The sequence below is a fragment of the Canis lupus genome, chromosome 15 (assembly GCF_011100685.1).
Source record: "Canis lupus familiaris isolate Mischka breed German Shepherd chromosome 15, alternate assembly UU_Cfam_GSD_1.0, whole genome shotgun sequence".
Classification (NCBI taxonomy): Eukaryota; Metazoa; Chordata; class Mammalia; order Carnivora; family Canidae; genus Canis; species Canis lupus.
In genome coordinates this window covers 39145963-39166449 of record NC_049236.1, presented here as the reverse complement: position 1 = coordinate 39166449, position 20487 = coordinate 39145963, and the positions used below count along the sequence as shown (strand labels likewise).

Genomic DNA, 20487 nt, shown 5'->3' with positions numbered 1-20487 from the left:
TCAGGATATCTAGGTAGAAAATAGTTGAAACCATAGGATAGAATCGAAGAGAATATTAACATTTAAGGACTAAAAGATAAAGAAAGGTCATGCAGTCCAGCAGTTAAGGAAGGAACCAAAAAAGATAAGTGTTACAGGAGCCAAAGGAGGAGAAAGAGTGATTAGAACTAAATACATCTTCAGCCCAAGTGTAGAAGATACAGTGAGTCAGATATTATAATGTATTGCCCAGCCTTTCCATTGTGGAGAAAGTTTTGAAGTGTTAAGGATAAATATAATGAAATGATCAAAGCTAATACAAAAGAACAAAGATCTGAAAGTTTTCAGGTCTGGAAACAGAAAAAGAACAGTAGAATGCTACTACTACATCTTCAAGACAAATTACAGTGCACATAAAAATGCTTTGAGCTGAGCACACTTAGAATTAATAAACCACCCAGTTATTCAATATAAATTCACATGATTTATACCAAAGATTCATCTATATCCTATAGAAGGAAAATAACCATTTTCTCTCTTCTTTCTCAAAGGATTTTTGAACTCTGGGAGAAAATTTATGATGATGAATAGAGGGCTCTAGAAATTTGGTTCAGAGGAAAAAAAATTTCATCTTTTGTATGTAAAAATGATACCTCAGGTCAACTATAAATAAAAAAAAATATTTTGAGGTTTTTTTTTTTTTTGCCAGAGAAATTACAAGCTATATTGAATTTTTGAGAACCTTCCTACATGAAGCATTTCATACTCTAATTAAATGTTTAGTCAGATGTAAAAACAGAGTATGGCCTGCTTCAAGGTTCCCTACACTCTCAGCTCACCTTGAGTTTAGTGCCATGATAAACTTTGTTTTCTTCAAATTTTTACATATTCTAGGTAGCTAACAGACAGGGCAGTATTGGTTTCAGGAGCAGAATTCAGTGACTCATCACTTACTTACAACACCCAGCGCTCATCACAAGTGCCCTACTTACTATCCATCACCAATCTAGCCCATCCCCACCCACCTCTCTCCATCAACCCTCAGTGTTACCTTTAAGAGTCTTTGATGGTTTGCTTCCTTTTCTCTTATTCCCTTCCCATATATTCACCTGTATTGTTTCTTAAATTCCACATAGGAGTGAAATCACATAGCACTTGCCTTTGATGGCCTTATTTCACTTAGCATAATACCATCAAGCTCCACCCATGTTGCTGCAAATGGCAAGATTTCATCCTTTTTGATGGCTGAGTAATATGTACATACACATACATACATACATACATACCACCTCTTCTTTATCCATTCACCAGTCAGTGGACATTTGGGCCCTTTCCATAAGTTTGAATATTGTTGATAATGCTGCTACAAACATTGGGATGCATGTACCCCTTTGAATCTGTATTTTTGTATCCTTTGGGGAAATACTGAGTAGTGCAGTTGCTGGATCATGGAGTAGTTCTATTTTTAATTTTTTTTAAGGAACCTCCATGCTGTTTTCCAGAGTGGCCGTACCCATTCACATTCCCACCAGCAGTGCAAGAGGGTTCCTCTTTCTCCACATCCTCACCAACATCTGTTGTTCCCACTGTTGTTAGCTTTAGCCATTCTGACAAGGTGGTGAGGTGGTGTCTTATCATGGTTTTGATTTTCATTCCCCTGATGATGAGTGATGTCGAGCATCTTTTCATGGGTCCATTAGCCACCTGGATGTCTTCTTTGGACAAGTGTCTATGCATGTCTTCTGCCCATTTCTTAACTGGGTTATTTGGCATTTTTGTTGTAGAGTTTGATAAGTTCTTTATAGATTTTGGATACTCTCGTTTAATCTGATAAGTCATTTGCAGATCTCTTCTCCTCTTTCACAGGTTGCCTCTTAGCTTTGTTGACTTTCTTTTTTATGTTTATGTAGTTTCAATAGTTGAGTTTTGCTTTTGTTTCTCTTGCCTCCAGAGACGTGTCTAGTAAGAAGTTGCAATGGCCAAGGTCAGAGACGTTGCTGTGTTCTCCCCTAGGATTTTGATGGTTTCCTGTCTCACATTTAGATCTTTCATCCATTTTGAATTTATTTTTTTGTGTCGGTGTAAGCAAGTGGTCCAGGTTCATTCATCTGCATGTGAATGTCCAGTTTTCCCACCACTGTTTGTTGAAGGGACTGTTTTGTCTTTTTTTCCATTGGATATTCTTTCCTGCTTCATTGACAATTAATTGACCATATAGTTGTGGGTTCATTTCTGAGTTTTCTGTTCTGTTGATCTATGTATCTAGTTTTATAATAATTGTTAAGTCTTAATCTCCTTCCTTCTGCTAATCTCTCTTCAATATTCTCTAACATGCAAATATCACAGTATCCTGCAGCCAATCAAAGCACTTCAGTTGTGCTCACCTATAGGATAAAATCTAAACTTTTCTGTAGCCAGTCTGTTCCCTGCTCACCTGCCTACCTGCTTCTTTCTGCTCTTTTACTTCCACTTGCGACACCTCTCATGCTCTCCATGCTTTCTGTGTCCTTTCCATCTCCACCAGCCTGGGTAAACAACTCATTCATTATTGTGTTAGGCTGAAAAATGAACACCAAAGATACCAGGTCCCTATTCTTGGAAACTGTAACTATTACCTTGTTTAGAAAAAGAGGTCTTTCCATACGTAATTAAGTTAAGAATCTTGAGATAGGTTATCTTGCATTATCTGGGTGGGCCTTAAATGCAATCACATGCATCTTTTTAAGACGGAGACAGATGTTACAGACACAGAGAAATTTCAAGATACTGCCCTTAAAAATTGGAGTGATATGGCCACAAGCCAAGGAATCCTAGCAGCAACCAGAGGCTGGAAGAGGCAAGGAGTGAATTCTCCCTGGAGCCTCTGAAGTGTTCATGGCTCTGCTACTGCCTCAGTTTTTACTTAGTTGATACTGATTTCAGATTCTTGGCCTCTAGAACTGTAAGAAAATAAATTTCTCTTCTTTTCAGCCACCAAGTTTGTAGTGATTTTTAAAAATATTTTATTTATTTATTCACGAGAGAGACAGAGAGAAAGAGGTAGAGACACAGGCAGAGAGAGAGGCAGGCTCCATGCAGGGAGCCCGACATGGGACTCAGTCCCAGGTCTCCAGGATCATGCCCTGGGCTGAAGGCGGCGCTAAACCACTGAACCACCCAGGCTGCCCTGTAGTGATTTTTTGCAGCAGCCATAGGAAGCTAATACAACCATTAGTTCTTGTTACCTCCCTGAACCTTTACTGTCCTTATGGGTGTTTACTTTCAACCTAGAATGCCTTCACTGTCTCTCTAATCCAAAAGTATGTGTTCATTTTCAGGGCATAGGCTATGAAGCCTTTTTTGATTCTCTCTGATAAGTCAGCACTCTCTTCTGTTGTGCCTGCTGTTTGTTTGTTTTCCTGTTGTTGTTAGCATTCCCTACATTTATTGCAGTGATAAAAGGCAGTATAGCTACCTCAGTGGTTAGGGATATAGGCCAATTGATACAGTTAATGATACACCAGAGATGGTGTGAGTAACCGTGTACAAGTGATATCTAGAGCTTGTTTCCTTATCTAGAGAATTGGGAATATTAATGGTATTGACCTGCTAGGTTTGTTGTAAGGATTGAATGAGGTAATATATGTAAATATGATATCAGGTCAATGGTTTGTGCTCAGTAAATGTTAGCTCCTCTTAAAGAACTATATATTAATTGTTTTCACAATTATCTCTTAACTGTATACACTTTGAAGAAAAAGAGGATTATTTTACTTTTATTTTTTTTAAATAATTGTAGTTAACATACAGTGTTATATTAGATTCAGGCCTACAATAGAGTAATTCAACAATTCTATAATGTTACTCAGTGCTTATCATGTTAAGTGTACTCTCTAATTACCATCACCTATTTCACCCCTCTTCCTTCTCCCCATCTATCTCCTCTGTGGTAACCATCAGTTTGTTCTCTGTAGTTAAGATCTTGTTTCTTCGTTTGTCTTTTTTTCTTTGTTCATTTGTTTTGTTTCTTAAATTCCACATATTAATAAATTCATGGTATTTGTCTTTCTCTGACTGACTTACTTTGCTTAGCATTATATTCTATAGATCAATCCATGTTGCAAATAGCAAGATTTGTTTTCTTTTTATGGCTGAGTAATATTCCACTATAGATAAACACCACATCTTCTTTATCCATTCTTCTATTGATGGACACTTGAGCTGCTTCCATAATTTACCATTGTAAATACCCTGCAGTAAACATAGGAGGTGCATATATGTTTTCAAATTAGTTTTTTCATATTATTTGGGTAAATGCCCAGTAGTGGAATTACTAGATCTCTGGTAGTTCTCTTTTTAATTTTTTGAGGAACCTCCATACTGTTTTATTTATGGTGGCTGCACCAATTTGCATTCCCACCACCAGTGCACAAGCATTTCTTTTCTCCACATAGCTTTTTCTCTGCCAATACTTGTTGTTTCTTGTGTTGTTGATTTTAGCTGTTCTGGCAGATGTGAGGTGCTATGCTATATTATTGTGGTTTTGATTTGTATTTCCCTGATGATGAGGGATGTTGAGCATCTTTTCATGTGACTGTTGGTCATCTGTATGTCTTTGGAGAGATATCTGTTCATGTCTTCTGCCCATTTTAAATCCAAATGTTTGTCCTTGCGTGTTGAGTTATATCAGTTCTTTACATATTTGGGTTACTAACCTTTTATTGTATATGTCATTTGCAAATATCTTCTTCCATCCCCCAGATTGTATTTTAGTTTTGTTGATTATTCCCCTTGCTGGGCAAAAGCTTTTTATTTTGATGCAGTCTCAATAGTTTATTTTTGCTTTTGTTTCCCTTGCCTCAGGAGACATATCTAGAAGGATGTTGCTATAGCCAATGTCAGAGAAATTATAGCCTGGGCTCTCTTCTAGGATTTTTATGACTTGTAGTCTCACATTTAGGTCTTTCATCCATTATGAGTTTATTTTTGTGTATGATGTAAGAAAGTAGTTGTTTCATTGTTGTGCATATCACTGTCCAGTTTTTCCAATATCATTTGCTGAAGAGACTTTTTTTCCATTTCATATTCTTGCCTCTTTTGTCAAAGACTAATTGGCCATATAATCATGGGTTTATTTCTGGTCTCTATTCTATTCCATTGATCCATGTCTCTGTTTTAGTGCCAGTACCACATTGTTTTGATTACTACAGCTTTGTAGTGTATCTTGAAATCTGGGATTGTGGTATCTCCAGTTTTGTTTCTTTTTCAAGATTGCTTTGGCTATTCAAGGTCTTTTATAGTTCCATACAAATTGTAGTGTTATTTGTTCTAGTTCTGTGAAGAACACTATTGGCATTTCGATAAGAATTGCACTTATTCTGTAGATTGCTTTGGATAATATAAATGTTTTAACAATTTTGTTCTTCCAATCCATGAGCATGGGATGCCATTCCATTTTTTAATCCTGTCTTCAATTTCTTTCATCATTGTTTTATAGTTTTCAAAGTACAGGTCTTTCACCTCCTTGGTTAAGTTTATTCCATGTATTTTATTATTTTTGGTGCAATTATAAATGGTATTATTTTCTTAATTTCTCTTTCTGCTGCTTCAGTATTAGTGTATAGAAATTCAGTGGATTTTTGTATATTGATTTTGTGTTCTGCAACCTTACCGAATTCATTGATCAGTTTTAGTAGCTTTTTGGTGGAGTTTTTAGGGTTTTCTCTATATAGTATCATGTCATCTGCAAGTATTGGCAGTTTTACTTCTTTACCAATTTGGATGTCTTTTACTTCTTTTTGTTGTCTGATAGTTGTAGCTGGGAACATAGTACTCTGTTAAATAAAAGTGGTGAAATTGGACTTCCCTGTCTTATTCCTGATCTTAGAGGAAAAGCTCTGTGTTTTACCCTTGAGTATGATGTTAGCTGTGGGTTTTGCATATGTAGTCTTTATTATGTTAGAGGGTATGTTCCCTCTAAATCTACTTGTTGAGGGCTCTTATCATAAATGGATATCGCACTATGTCAACCTCCTTCTCTGCACCTGTTGAAATGATTATATGGTCTTTATCCTTGTTGATGTGATGTGTCATGATGATTGATTTGCAATATCAAAGCACTCTTACATCCCAGGAGTGAATCCCATGATTGTGGTGAGTAATTTTTTAAATGTATTGTTGGGTTTACTTTGCTAATATTTTGTTGACGATTTTTGCACATATGTTCATCAGAGATAATGTCCAATTAAAAATAATGTATATTCTATCTTAGGATGGAATGTTCTGAATATATTTGTTAGATCCATTTGTTCCAATGTGTCATTCATAGCAACTGTTTCCTTATTGATTTGGTGTTTGGATGATCTATCCACTGATGTAAGTGGGGTGTTAAAGTCCTTTATTATTATTGTTTTATTATTGATTACTTCCTTTATGTTTGCTATAGGTGTTTTATTTTTTTAAAAGATTTTACTTATTTATTCATGAGACACACACACACATGCAGAAGCAGAGACACAGGCAGAGGGAGAAGCAGGCTCCATGCAGGGAGCCCGATGTGGGACTCGATCCCCGGTCTCCAGATCATGCCCTGGGCTGAAGGCGGTGCTAAACTGCTGAGCCATCGGGGCTGCCCTGTTATAGGTGCTTTAATGTATTCAGGTACTCCCATATTGGGTGCATAAATATTTACAATTGTTATATCTTCTGATTGGATTCCCTTTATGATTATCTAGTGTTCTTCTTTGTCTCTTTTTACAGTCTTTGTTTTAAAGTCTGTTTTGTCCAGTATAAGTATTGTTACTCTGGCTCTTTTTTGACTTCCATTTTCATGATAAATGCTTTTTCTATCCCCTCACTTTCAATCTGCATGTGTCTTTTGATGTGAAATCAGTCTCAAGTTAACAAAATATAGATGGATCATTTTTTCAATTTTTTTTTAACTTTTAGAGAGGAAGTGGGGGAGAGGTGGAGGGAGAGGGAGAGGGAGAGAGAGAGAGAGAGACAGAGAGAGAATACCTCAAGCAGGCTTCACACCCAGCATGGAGCCCAATGCGGGGCTTGATCTCACAACCCTGAGATCATGACCTGATCTGGAATCAAGAGTTGAAACTTTAGCCAACTGAGTCACCTAGGTATCCCTAGATGGGTCTTTTAAAATCCATTTTGTCACTTGATGTCTTTTGATTGGAGCATTTGGCCCATTTATACTCAAAGGAATTATTGATAGATATGTGTTTATTTTCATTTCATTACTTGTTTTATGGTTGTTTTGTAGTTTTCTGTTCCTTCTCTAAATCTCTTCTCTCATGGCTTGCTGGCTTTCTTTAGTGATATACTTGGGTTTCTTTATTTTTGCATATCTATTACTGGCTTTTGATTTGTGGTTACCATTAGGTTTATATATGACATCTTCTACTTACAGCAGTCTATAGTAAGTTGACGGTCATTTAAGTTTGAACCTATTCTTTACTCCTCTCCCCCCAAGTTTTAGGTATATAGTGTCATATTTTACATTCTTTTCTTTTGTGAATACTTTCACTGATTTTTAAGATATACTTGATTTTACTGCTTTTATACTTCCTACTTTTCTTCCTCCTTTTTATGGTCTTTCCTTTCCACTCAAAGAGTCCCATTTAATTGTTTAGTGGTCATGCATTATTTGTCTGAGAAACTATCTCTCCTTTTCTGACTGATTTCCTTCCGTTTAGAGTATTCTTGTTTCTAGGATTTTTTCTTTCAGCTCTTTGAATATATCATGCTACTCTCTTTTGGCTTGGAGTTTCTGCTGAAAAATCAGCTAATAGCTTTATGGGGTTTCCCTTGTATGCAACTATTTTCTTTTTTCTTGCTACTTTTAAAATTCTCTCTTTATTGTTACTTTTTTGCCCTCTTAATTACTAATTGTCTTCGTATGGATCTCCTTGGGTTGATTTTCTTGGAGGCTTCCTGTGCCTCCTGGATCTGGATTTCTGTTTCTTTACTCAGATTTGAGAAGTGTCTAGCTATTATTTCTTCAAGTAAAGTTTTGCCCACTTTTCTTTTTATTCTCCTTCTATAATGCAATGTTATTGCACTGGATGGTATTGCTGAATTCTCTAAGTATTTTCATTTATTATTTTTCTCTAGTTTATTCAACTTGACTGCTTTCCATTACTCTGTCGTCCAGATTGCTGATCCATTCTCCTGCTTCCTCTAGTCTAGTACTTAATTCACATAGTGTATTTTTAATTTCAGTTTTTGAGTTCTTGATCTCTGGTTCTTTATGTTTTCTATCTCTTTGTTAAAGTTCTCACTGAGGTCCTCTACTCTTCTTACATTCAATGAGTATCTTTATGACCATTACTTTAAATGATCTATTATGCATATTATGTATCTTTATTTTGTTTAGCTCTTTTGCTTTGATTTTTTTTTCTTTTTCTTTGATTTGGGACATATTCTTCTGTTGTGTCCTTATTTTGTCTAACTCTGTGTCTGTTTTTACATTTTAAGGAAGTCAGTTACATCCTGCTATTGAAGGTATGGCCTTATAAAGCAGAGATTCCGTAGTGCCCTGTGGTGCAATGTCTTATGTTCATCAGAATCTGGTTCTTCAGGGTATCTCCTATGTCTATTGTATGTACCCTTATGTTGTGGCTGACCCACTTTTGCCAGCATTCCAGTTGTCTGCAATGGCTCTTTTGCCTATTGTGAGCAGCGTTTGGTCCCTGTATTGTTAGTGGTCCAACCTGGGGCTGCCTTGGGCTTCAGTTTAGTCATACTAGGCATTTGCCAGAGATGCAGTAGCATGGAATTGCAGGGCACTTTCCCTGTGTTGTCCCCTGAGAAATTTTCATTGGTGGGCAGGAACTGCAGTCAGACCCCAATGTCTGTTCCCTGCCTACCACTGGGGCCACAGTCCCACTGGCATGCGTAGTTATTTTCCTCTCTCCCTAGGGCAGGCATCACTTCGGAATGGCAATGACGCCTGTTGGGGGTCTGGCCATCCATGCAAACAGGAAGTATTGAGGGGGACAGGTCTGCAGGAGCATACAGGGGCGGGGTGTGGTATTAGCAAGGTATCTGCAGGTCTACTGTGAGAGGGGACCAGGAGCCATTTTAGAAAACTGCCACAGAGCTAGAAGGCAGGGATCCACAGAAGTGCACTGTTAGCAAGGCAAGTGGAGAGTGTTCACACCATTCCCAGGTATTTGTGTATCTCAGCTGGCTGACAAAGGAGGAAAATGATGCCTGCCAACTCTTTTTTTTCCTGGAGAAGTTTCCCAATGATCCCAGCCCTTCATCACATGCTGTGAAACTAGTAAACAAATTTCCCTCCTTGTTCCCTAGAGATCTTTTCAAACTGCTGCTTCTATGCTGTTTCTCCACAGGTGCTGTTTCTTGTGCTGCCTCTAAGGGTGGGGAGTCAGTTTCCTCTCACCCTTTAGCTCTCCCAAAGCTGAGCCCATTGATTTTTTAAGTTTCAAGTGTTAAGCCCTGCTCATCGTAAGAACTCAGGAAATCAGGCCCCTTTGATTTTCAAAGCCACATGTCATGGGGATTCACCTTCCCTTTGCAGGTTCCCTATGCCTGTTGTGAAGGTCTGTTTGTTTGCTCTCTCTGAGCCCACAGCATCCTTCCCTCCCGTGGATGATCCCTTGGGTCCCTCTAGCTCCCAATTATGTCTCCATCTTCCCTCCCTCTTATATGTGGCGTCTTCTCTGCACTTAGCTGTGGAAAGTCTATTCTGCCAATCTTCAGGTCATTTTTTGGATTATTTACAGATGATATGGGTGTTGTCTAGGTGTATCCATGGACAGGTGAGCTTAGGATCTTCTTACTCTGCTACCTTCCCTGGGTTCCAGAATAGACAGGTTTTTTTTTGTTTATTGTTTTTAAATTTAATTTATTTGACAGAGAGAGAGCACAAGCAGGGGAGCAGCAGGCAGAGGGAGAGGGAGAAGCAGGCTCTCCACTGAGCAGAGAACCCAACATGGGGCTCCATCCCAGGACCCTGGGATTGTGGCCTGAGCTGAAGGCAGATGATTAACCAACTGACCCACCCACGCACTCCTGGAGAGTTATTTTTATACCAAGTGCTTGGCTAATAACTTGATTGTACTTAATGGATAAATGAATAAAATGTGTCTTTAACCATAAGTCTTGCTATTAAATAATTTTTCTTTTACTTGGAACTCTCTACATGCCCAGTTTTGTTTTCCTTTATTCTCTAAAGATGTGACATTATATTTTTTATCTATAGAATGTGGCAGCATTTTAGCTTTCATTTCTATAATGGAGTTCTTATAGATATAAGACTTAGATTTTAATTCTTACTTCTTGGTAGAGACATTAAGTATATCTTTAAACTTTGTAGATAATTCAAAAGATCCACATTTCCTTGCCCCTATTTCATTTTATATTGGGTTCAGAGGTAAACTATATGAAGGAATTAAAAGAAAAAGTAATTTGACATTTAGTTAAAAATTATTCATGTATGCAGCTCATTTCTATGGCCTGGAAATCAGAGGCCAAGAAGTGTAGAATTATTCAGTTTTATTTAACAGAAGTGTTCTATCATCTGCCTCATTCTCCCATTTTATAGGAGCCATTTGACATTTTTAAAGGTCTAGCCAAAACGATTGATACCATTCACCAGAAAAAATCTATTATTGTAGAAATCAACTTTCTGGAAATTCTCTTAAAATAATAATGGTCATTTTTCCCTGAAGAAACTTAAGTGCAGTATTATTTTCACTCCATACCACTGGATAAACCTTTTAAAGAAAATGAAGTAGTTGAGAGGATATCTTACATGATTGCTTTAAAGATCAGAAATATATAGAAGAAATACTTGGCAGGCTGATGACTGGAATATAATCTTAAGCTTTGTTTAGTCAAGTCTCCAGAAAACTCACTGTTTTTAAGGGAGTATGTTCAAGTTTCCTAAAAGTTTACTGTTTAGTAAAAAGTATGATTTAATGGCTTGTGTTCACTTAATGTGCTGTTGTAATAATCTCTTCACTTCTCTCATTCTGACATTAAATGTGTTAAGGGCAGAGATTATGTGTTGTTTACTTTTTTTTTTTTTTAATAAAAACTTACTGCCTAGCAGGCTCTCTGGTGCATCATTAGTCATTGAGGGATACAATAGAAAAGACAATACTAATTGTTAACAAGACTGTGGAGAAACTAGAACACTTATGCATTATTGGCAGGAATATAAAATTTCACAGAGAGTTCTGTAAAATAGTTTGGTGTTTTTTTTTTTTTAAAGTTAAACATAAACTTACCATATGACCCAGTAATTCTATTCCTGGGAATGATCCTATTCTTTGCACAACAGTATACTCTCCTGGTTTGTCCCTTGTTCTCCAATCTAATCCCAACAGCATAGATGCCTTCTTACTTCTCTTTTTTGCCCTGTCCTGAGGTCAAAGTAATCTAGCTATTTAAAGATCTACTTGGGTAAAGTCTAAAAGCATGACCCAGAAGTGACATTTTTGTATATAGAATAACATTTGATAATATACATTTTATCTATGAGAAAATTTTGAGAAAATAATGTGCATTTTTATGCTAGACATAGTTCCATTTTGGGGGTCTCACAATCTTACAGCTGTATCATACTTTATTTTTTTTTTAAAGATTTTATTTATTTTTCATGAGAGACACACAGAGAGAAGCAGAGACACAGGCAGAGGAAGAAGCAGGCTTCCAGAGGGGAGCCCAATATGGGACTCTATTCCAGGACACCAGGATCATGACCTGAGCCAAAGGCAGACACTCAACCACTGAACCACGCAGGTACCCCCTGATTCATACTTAATTTACATAAAATATAAAGCTACTATACTGAATTGGCTAGCATTCCCCCCAAATTTGGGTCTATTGTAATCTCCAGAATGTGACTTTATTTGGAAATAGGTCTTTATAGATGTAATTAGTGAATGTGAAGTTGTACTGAAGTAGATGGGTCTTAAAGGCAATATGACTTGTGCTTTTGTAACAAGAGGAAAGCACATAGACACATTCAAGAAAAAGGTCTATGTGTTGACGGAGTCAGAGATTGAGGCAATGCAGTTGCAAGCCAAGGAATACCAAGGACTACGGGTGAAATTAGGAAGAAACAAAGAAGAATCTTTCCTTAAGTTTCTAGAGGACGTATGGTTTTGCTGACACCTTGACTTCAGAACTGTGAGAGGATAAATTTCTGTTGTTAAGCCACCCAATTTGTGTTACTTTGTCATGGCATTGCTAAGAATCAAATATACTTGCATTTATTAAAAATAACCATGCATGTTTATTCATGTCAAAGAGTTTAGACTTGTTTTGGCAAGAAAGTTTCTGCTCTAATAATATTTCATAGCTAGCCTTGGAGCCCAGCAACTTGTATTACAGAGATGTCATAGATCTATTTAAATTGATGTCATAAACATTTATCAAACAATCAAACTGCATTGATCATTGACACTTATAAAAATGTGTGCTATAAAAAAATGTATGCTATAACTTAAAAAGTTGGTAAGAAAGTTTTATAAGATTAATTTAGTGGTAGAATTAAAAGATTACATGCTTATGACTTTCAACACAATAAAAGATGTATGCCAAATATATACACATAGCATATGTGCTTTATCCTAAAAGTGTTAAAAGGTGTCACATAGGGATATTTTATAATCCAGGTAGATTTACTTGAAACCTTGTCCTTTAATATGAGTTAATGTGTAGGATCATATAGTGTAGGGAAACATTTTTTTTTTTTTAGTTTACCTTTTAAAGGTTCTTCCAGTTGGTCTAAGAATTAAATTGACATGAGGCAGACAAGAGAAAATAAAATTTATAATTTAATATGAATAAGAACCTCACAAGCATGAAATTTTCAAAAACAGAAAGGTAAAATGAGGTATATATACCACGTGAGCTAAGGAATGAGATAGGGGCTTCAGGCTTCAAGGAAAGGATGACAATTCACAGCAGATGTTTGTAATTAGCTATTTGGCCTGCCATACAGATGTGCCATCCAGATAAAATTTATCCCTAGTAATATCTCTAATTCTGGGAAAGACCCCCTTACTCTGCTAAGTAGTTAAGGGAGAGGCAAAAATTTCTTTTAGCCTGCAAGGTCTCAATTGCCTTCAGCTCAAAAGTTGCACATTTTAGGGAGACTTGCTCTGAAGCTCTTCTTGGAATACTTAGCTAGACTATGGCAGTACTAATTCGTTAAATTGAACATAATTAGTTTTGTATTTTCTAAAATAACTTTATACATAATATTGATAGGCATTCTCATTTTCTGAAAAATGCATTTTGCATATATCAGCATTTAAAATGAGATATTTATCTCAATTTTTATTTTTTGCTAAGAAAAGAATTTTTTGAAGATTTTATTTATTTATTCATGAGAGACACACAGAGAGAGAAAGAGAGAGAGAGAGAGAGGGAGGCAAAGACACAGGCAGAGGGAGAAACAGGCTCCATGCAGGGAGCCTGATGTGGGACTTGATCCTGGATCTCCAGGATCAGGCCCTGGGCTGAAGGAGGCGCTAAACCACTGAGCCACCCGGACTGCCCAGGAAAAGAATTTTAAAAATACACTAGCTTCTATACAATTTTCTATTAAGACCAGAGTAGATGCTCATTAGAGTTTCTAGAAAACAGTTGTATCTGTTGCAATAGGGAACAAATCTGTTAAGGTCCTTCCAGTTGTATGTCCTATGTTGTGTTGGCAACTGTAAATCATAGGCTTTGGGACCTCTTAAAATATTTACAACAAAGCCAAACATTTCAAAGAGTCAATTTTCAGTTTATAAAGTCCTTCCATTTGGATTTCATTGAGTTGTCTTATCTAATCATCACATGACTATATGAGTTAGGTATTAATGCCTCTATTTCACAGATACATAAATTTGAGGCTGATTGTTATGTGACTTGCCCAAGTGGTGGGACTCTTTGTTGAGCCAAGTTTTCATCAAAATCTATGCTCTTTCCAGAAAAAATAGTACATTACTTAACTTGGGTTGGCTTAAGGCTACCTTAAAATCATTGGATTTTATGTAAAATATTAGAATTTGAATTATTCAAATTTATTATTATTAACTCTGTAGCATTTGGCCAGTTTTCACCTTCAATTTAATCTCTAGTAATCATAGTAACTCTGTTACTATGTGTGTCACTTGTTCTAAGCCCTTCGCAGTTATTTATCCACTTAATCTTTATAACAACCCTATGAGACAAAACCCTATTTTATACATGAGGAAAACGAGATTAAGAAAATTTAAGGAATTTGCTCAGTCACAAACTATTCAGTGACAGAGCACCAAAGCCTGTGTGCTGTGCTGCCTCTCTGTGAAGACGGAGATAAATAATACCCAGCGTGCAGCTGGTTGTTAGCATAAATGATGGTATGTATGTAGGCACTTTGTAAACTGGAAAGGACTAAAAAGAGATTAGATATTATGTATAAGAATGCTTTCTTTTTTAACTTCAGGGAAATGTCAGGGTAGGCAGTTTCCTCATAAAAAGTTTTTATGGAATTTAAATGTTATCATCACATCCTAATCTGAGTGATATATTTCTTGAAATATTCTTTGAAGCAATATATGCATTTTGCTTCATTTAACAAATAAAACTAAATGTAAAAGTTGTCTGCTACTAGTTTAGCATTTCATGTTTTAGAATTCCTTCTTGATTGTTCGAATTGCTTTAAGGATCGTTTGTCAAAGTCAATTAGTGTTTTTTTTTTATTAATATGCTAGTGTTTGCATGAGAAGAATTCTTAAGTATTTTAAGAGAATTATTGCTACAGTGTGGTATTTACTGCAAAGAACATCTGTTTCTTTTTGATGCTTAACTATTTCATTAATGAGATGATTTTAGGTAGTCTTCATAAATTGTCTTACTGGCCTTCTGAATTTTAAACATTTTTCAATTAAGACAAATTCTGATTTGCAAAATTCTGGCTTCTGTTATCTATTTGGTCTTTGACAACCACAGTTAATGTTTTCTTTGATTATTATAATGCCGTTTCACCTTCTGAGGACTTTTATAGCCTATTATCCTTTTTCTTCATTAACATCTTCATCTTCCCCCTGCCCTAACTCTTCCTATCAATCCCTAACTTTTGATAGTCTATATTACAAAAGTTCTTCCCTAATTTCTGGCCAAAGATAAAAAGAAAAATAAATTTTTTTTCACTTCTTTTTCGTTTCTGATCTCTGTTCAGACACTAGACACTAGATCAAACACTCTCTTTGAATTGTGGGACAGACAATGGAATGAAATTCCCTCTCCACTCAGTAGTAAGTAAATAGTTTCCCCCCAACACCTGCACCCCAATGTTTATAGTAGCAATGTCCACAATAGCCAAACTGTGGAAGGAGCCTCAGTGTCCATCGAAAGATGAATGGATAAAAATGGTGTGGTCTATATATACAATAGAATGTTACTCAGCCATTAGAAATGACAAATACCCACCATTTGCTTCGACATGGATGGAACTGGAGGATATTATGCTGAGTGAAATAAGTCAGTCGGAGAAGGACAAACATCATATGGCTTCATTCATTTGGGAAATATAAAAAATAGTGAAGGGGATTAAAGGGGAAAGGAGAGAAAATGAGTGGGAAATATCAGACATGGTGACAGAACATGACAGACACCTAACTCTGGGAAACAAACAAGGAGTAGTGGAAGGGGAGGTGGGCGGGGGGATGGGGTGACTGGGTAACGAGCATTGAGGGGGGCACTTGATGGGATGAGCACTGGGTGTTACACTATGTTGGCAAATCGAACTCCAATAAAAAATATAAAAAAGTATATAGTGGAAAAAAACATATAGTTGGATATTTGAATCCATAAAAAAAAGTTTTTCTCCATTTGGTGCTTTGTCATCACATTCACCTCCAACTAATACTTTTAGCAATCATATTCACATGTTTCTAGTTGTAATAAAGAACATTTTCTTTGCTTTAGATCATTCAGTGAGGTAGTTCTAATCCTACAGTTTTGCTAAAATGAACAGGGCTAAGATCTCTCAGATAGAAAAAATCCTGCTCCTAGTAGTAAAGTCACCATTATATTAGTATGAACAGAGGGCCAGTCTTAAAGTATAATAACATGCTCTACTTATTCACAGAGTTTTTTGAAAATGTAAATCCATTTGCAATTCATTTGAGTGTTAATTTAAATAACTATATACATTATTTGCTCTATTTATGAAAGGTCATCATAAATATGAGGATCTGTATTTCATTTGTGTGAGGGAACAAGACCCACTGGCTTTGACTAGGACTGCATGGTGCCTCCTTCTCCCTGACAACTCCTGTCAAATTTGTGCAACCCTTCCAGTTTGGTCATGGAATAGTAAAGCTGAAAATTATTCCTTACCCTTGAGAATGGAGAGAACAAGGCTGAGGGACTTATGATTTTAGCATGACTTAATATTGACTTAAAATATTAAGCAATCCTAAATGTTTTAGAGGCGGGACACTTTTACTCCCTCAAGAGTTCGCCACACTATGGAAAAATAATTACTCCTAGAAGGTACTTGTTGTTGGATTGCTGAGTAATTTTAAGCATTTTGTTGCAGTATGAAAGGAAGATTAACCAAAAAAGATTTTATTTATAAGATTATTATTTTAACCAACAAAAAGTTATGAAAATAACACTTATGTGTCTGAAAACTGTAGTCATGGTTACTTTGACCATCAGAATATTTTTTTCTTCCTCTTAATCCTGGAAAGAAATCACAACATCTGTTTCTGAGATTTTAGGATGATAAATAACATTAAGTTTTATTCCAATTCAAGAATAAAATATTGTGATCTTTAAAAAAAAAAAACAACTAAATGCAAAAAAATGAGCTATTTTGCCAGTGAAAGGAGTTTATTAGGGCCTAGCAGAGGAATTCCAATTCAGGACAAGCAAACTATGGCAAATTGTAGGCAAGTTCAGAGAACAGAGAGGGGCTTAGTTTTATGGAGGAAACAAGGAGGTTGGGAGGGACTCTTTAGAAGATTTCAAGTTGGTGATGGTATCTCATTGGCTAAGTGTGGTGGTTTCTCATTGGATGCACTCTCTGGAGCAAGGAGAAATTTTTTCTTTCCCCTCTGCACTGTGTAAAGCAAGCGTCTTCCTGTTGGGGAATGCCAGGTATGTTTTTTACAGGAAGTGGTACCCCTTCAGGGCTTCCTAACTTTTACTTTAAATGAAGTGTTCCGTATTTATTTTCACAGTATTGATATCAAATGAGATATCTTCAACAAAGTTATCTAAAGGGAAATTTAATAGTTCTCTTTGATCCCTCTGGGACTAGTTCTGCAAAGTCATTAGAATAGTTACTAGCCATTAGATAATAAAATTAGAATTATGGGTTTTGTGTGTTCTATTACTATTTATATCTTATATATTATTTAATCAGCTTTTAAATACATATTGGGTACACAATATAGTACCACTGCTATGGAAGATATAAAAAGAAAAGAAAAAAATTATAATTGACCTAAAAAGAGTTAAAGTTTAGGAGGAAATAAAGGATATTCCTGGAGCACAACATACAATTTGCAATAATTTGTTCAGTATTGTATGTTAAGTGCAGAAAAAATTCAAAGTTAGAAGGTGATCTCCAAGAGGTCAGAGATTTTAAATCTCTTTTGCTCAGAATATTGTTTCTGTGATTACCACAAAAATACATGCTTATTGAAGAAAATGTGAAAAAGAAATTGACTATAAACATTTACCCAAAATAACTAGTTTACTGCTATGAATTCAGTTAACACTTTTCCTTTTACCTTTATCCATTTTCTACCTGAAGCAGCTTTTATTTTTACTCATCCTTTCAGGCCTTATTTTTAGTGGTAATTGCCCTCAAAAAAATGTTCAAACTTCTTAAATTGTTTTAGGTCCTCATACTAATATGCTTCCATTTAGTCTTGGGCTTCACCTGCATTCATGAAATATTGATGCTCCTGGGCTCTGTAGTGGATGCTGGGATTACAGTGATATAAATGACAAACAGGTTCTCTACCATCATAGAGTTGGCAGTTATAACGGAGACAGAAAAGAAATGAACAAAAGGGGCGCCTGGGGGGCTCAGCGTGTTAAGTAAGCATCCACCTTTGGTCAGGTCATGACCTGGGGTCCCTGAGATCGAACCCTGAGTCAGGCTCTCTGCTCAACGGGGGCCTGTTTCTCCCTCTCCCCACTGCTTGTGCACATGTACTTGCTCACTCTCTCTCTCTGTCAAATAAATAAATAAAATCTTAAAAAACAAACCAAAAAATTGAGTATATAAATGACATTTTGTTTTAGTTACTTGTAAATTTATTTTTCTCACTAGACTATCAGCTGCATATGGTAAGTACTGTCTTGTTGAAAGAAGTTAGATGATAAATATGTGTGTGTCTGTTTGAAATGAATGATTACTGAAGGATGAATGACTAGGTTAACATTTCTATGCATTTTTTCTTATCAATAATGTACATAAACATACAATTTTCATATATACTCAAAATTGGAATCTTAATGAAATACATACTATACATTTTTCACTTAACATTGTATCTTGAACATATTCCTATGTGAATAAATGCTTTAATGGTTGCATAATATTTCATAATAAGAATGTACCTGGATGATTACATAACCCTCCCCTATTGAGATTCTTATTTTCACTCTTTTCCTGATTCAGAACCACACATTCATTTAGATTGTTTCCAGTTTACTGCTATAAATTTTGTACTGATTAACACTTTTAAGCATAAATCACTATATCTTTGATTATATTTACTCAGAAATATTTGAATTGCTGGACAGAAGTTATTATCTTCTTTAAGGCTTTTGTATAGATTGCCAAGTTGTATTACAGAAAGGTAAATTATACTTCATTGAGGGATAATTTAAGCAATTTCATTAAGTTTTGAAACTAGTGATGGATATGACCTAATCAAAGGATCCTGGCTGGCAGAAGCAAGGGCACAGAAGTGAGAAATAGTTAATTAAAGAGACAAGAAGTATGTATGTTGTGTTATGTTGTGTGGAGAAGAGGGATGGAGTTGGAAATCTTGGGACAGGTGAACACTAGATGAGAAGCTTTCAACTTTTTAGAACAGTAGTTGGAGCTGCTATGAGATCTTGTAAAGGAGAAAGATAAAACAGTCTCTGGAGTCTAATGTATCTTAATTCAAATTAATAACGTAGTGACTTTAAGCAGGTATTTCACTAACTTAAATTTTAGCTATATTTCATTCACATTTTAAAGGGTTTTCTGGTTCTCCATGCTATTCAACTACAACTGTGGCAGATTTATGAGAGCAATCTGTCTTCTCTGCTCAGATCCCTCTCTGAACTGTTTCTAACACACTGGGCAATACCATTCTGTACATAGCTTTTCTTTTCTTGGTTAAATTTATATTTATTAATAGCATGCATGATTCTGTGAAAACCAAGCTTGAACCCTGGCCATTTTGACTTCCAAGGGCAAGTGTGATCTGAGGACAACTACCTGGAGATATGTCTCTTAAACTCCACTGTGTGTACCCCTTGGTGATGTCTAGTACCTGCCTTCAGGGGTCTGGTAGTTGGACGCTGGTGGCATGTAATCTGACCCTTTTCTCTCAAAAGGGAACAGACTGGTAAACTGGGATCCTGCTTGATGGCCTTCACATGGAGCCCCTAGGATATGAGTCACAGCTCCAACAGAGCTTCCTGTTGAGCCTCAAACACAGATCTCATGGCATCCTTCTCCATTTTGTGCTCTTGCTGCTTCTACCAGGACTATGTTTTCAGAAGCAGAGGTCTCCTCTGACTCTTCTCAAAAGGGAGCTCTACCCGAGGCCGCTGTCTTACTTTATCCAAGAACTTCACAGGGGTGATAAAATCTTCAGTGGAAATTAGCTCTCCAGCCTTTTCCAACCAACAGACCTTCTTTTTCAAATGGTCCTTCACTGCTTAGTCTTTTTCAGAATGTACCTTCTTTTGTAGAGGTTCTGATCTCATGGGAATGAATTTCCAGGTCAGTGATGAATCTCACTGTTGGATGTTCCTAATCTGTGTCTGTCAAGTTTCCAGAGTATCCATGGCCCCTCTGGCAATGAGTGCAGAGGTCCTGACCTAGCATTTCATTAAGGAGAGTCTGAAATGTTTTTTGTTTGTGCCCGGGAAGATGAGGAATCCGCCTCACTGTCCGGAGATTTCTCTAATCTCATCTGATAGATTATAGGATAAAATATGTAGGAAAATGCAAGGCATCATAATTCAATGGGAAATGGAAGCATACATTGGTTTAATATTTCCAAAATATTGTCTCTGTTACATTTTTTTTAGATATGGCATTTAAGAAGTTTATCATGGCCAGAAGAAGGGAAATAATAAAGATTAGAGCAAAATTAAACAATATGGAAACAAAAAACCAGTAGAACAGATAAGTGAAAATACGGGTTCTTTGAAAGAATTTTTTTTTAAAGATTTGAGAGAGAAGCAAAGACACAGGCAGAGGGAGAAGCAGGCTCCATGCAGGGAGCCTGACGTGGGACTCAATTCCAGGACTCCAGG

The 20487-nt window shown here is 36.3% G+C and overlaps 1 protein-coding gene and 1 pseudogene across 14 annotated transcripts in view; one reads left to right on the top strand and one right to left on the bottom strand.

The window, feature by feature from the left end:
* ANKS1B (ankyrin repeat and sterile alpha motif domain containing 1B) overlaps window positions 1-20487 on the top strand; it is a 1057476-nt gene that overhangs the window by 320022 nt on the left and 716967 nt on the right. The window lies entirely within an intron of this gene.
* LOC111090107 lies at window positions 19266-19947 on the bottom strand (annotated as a pseudogene).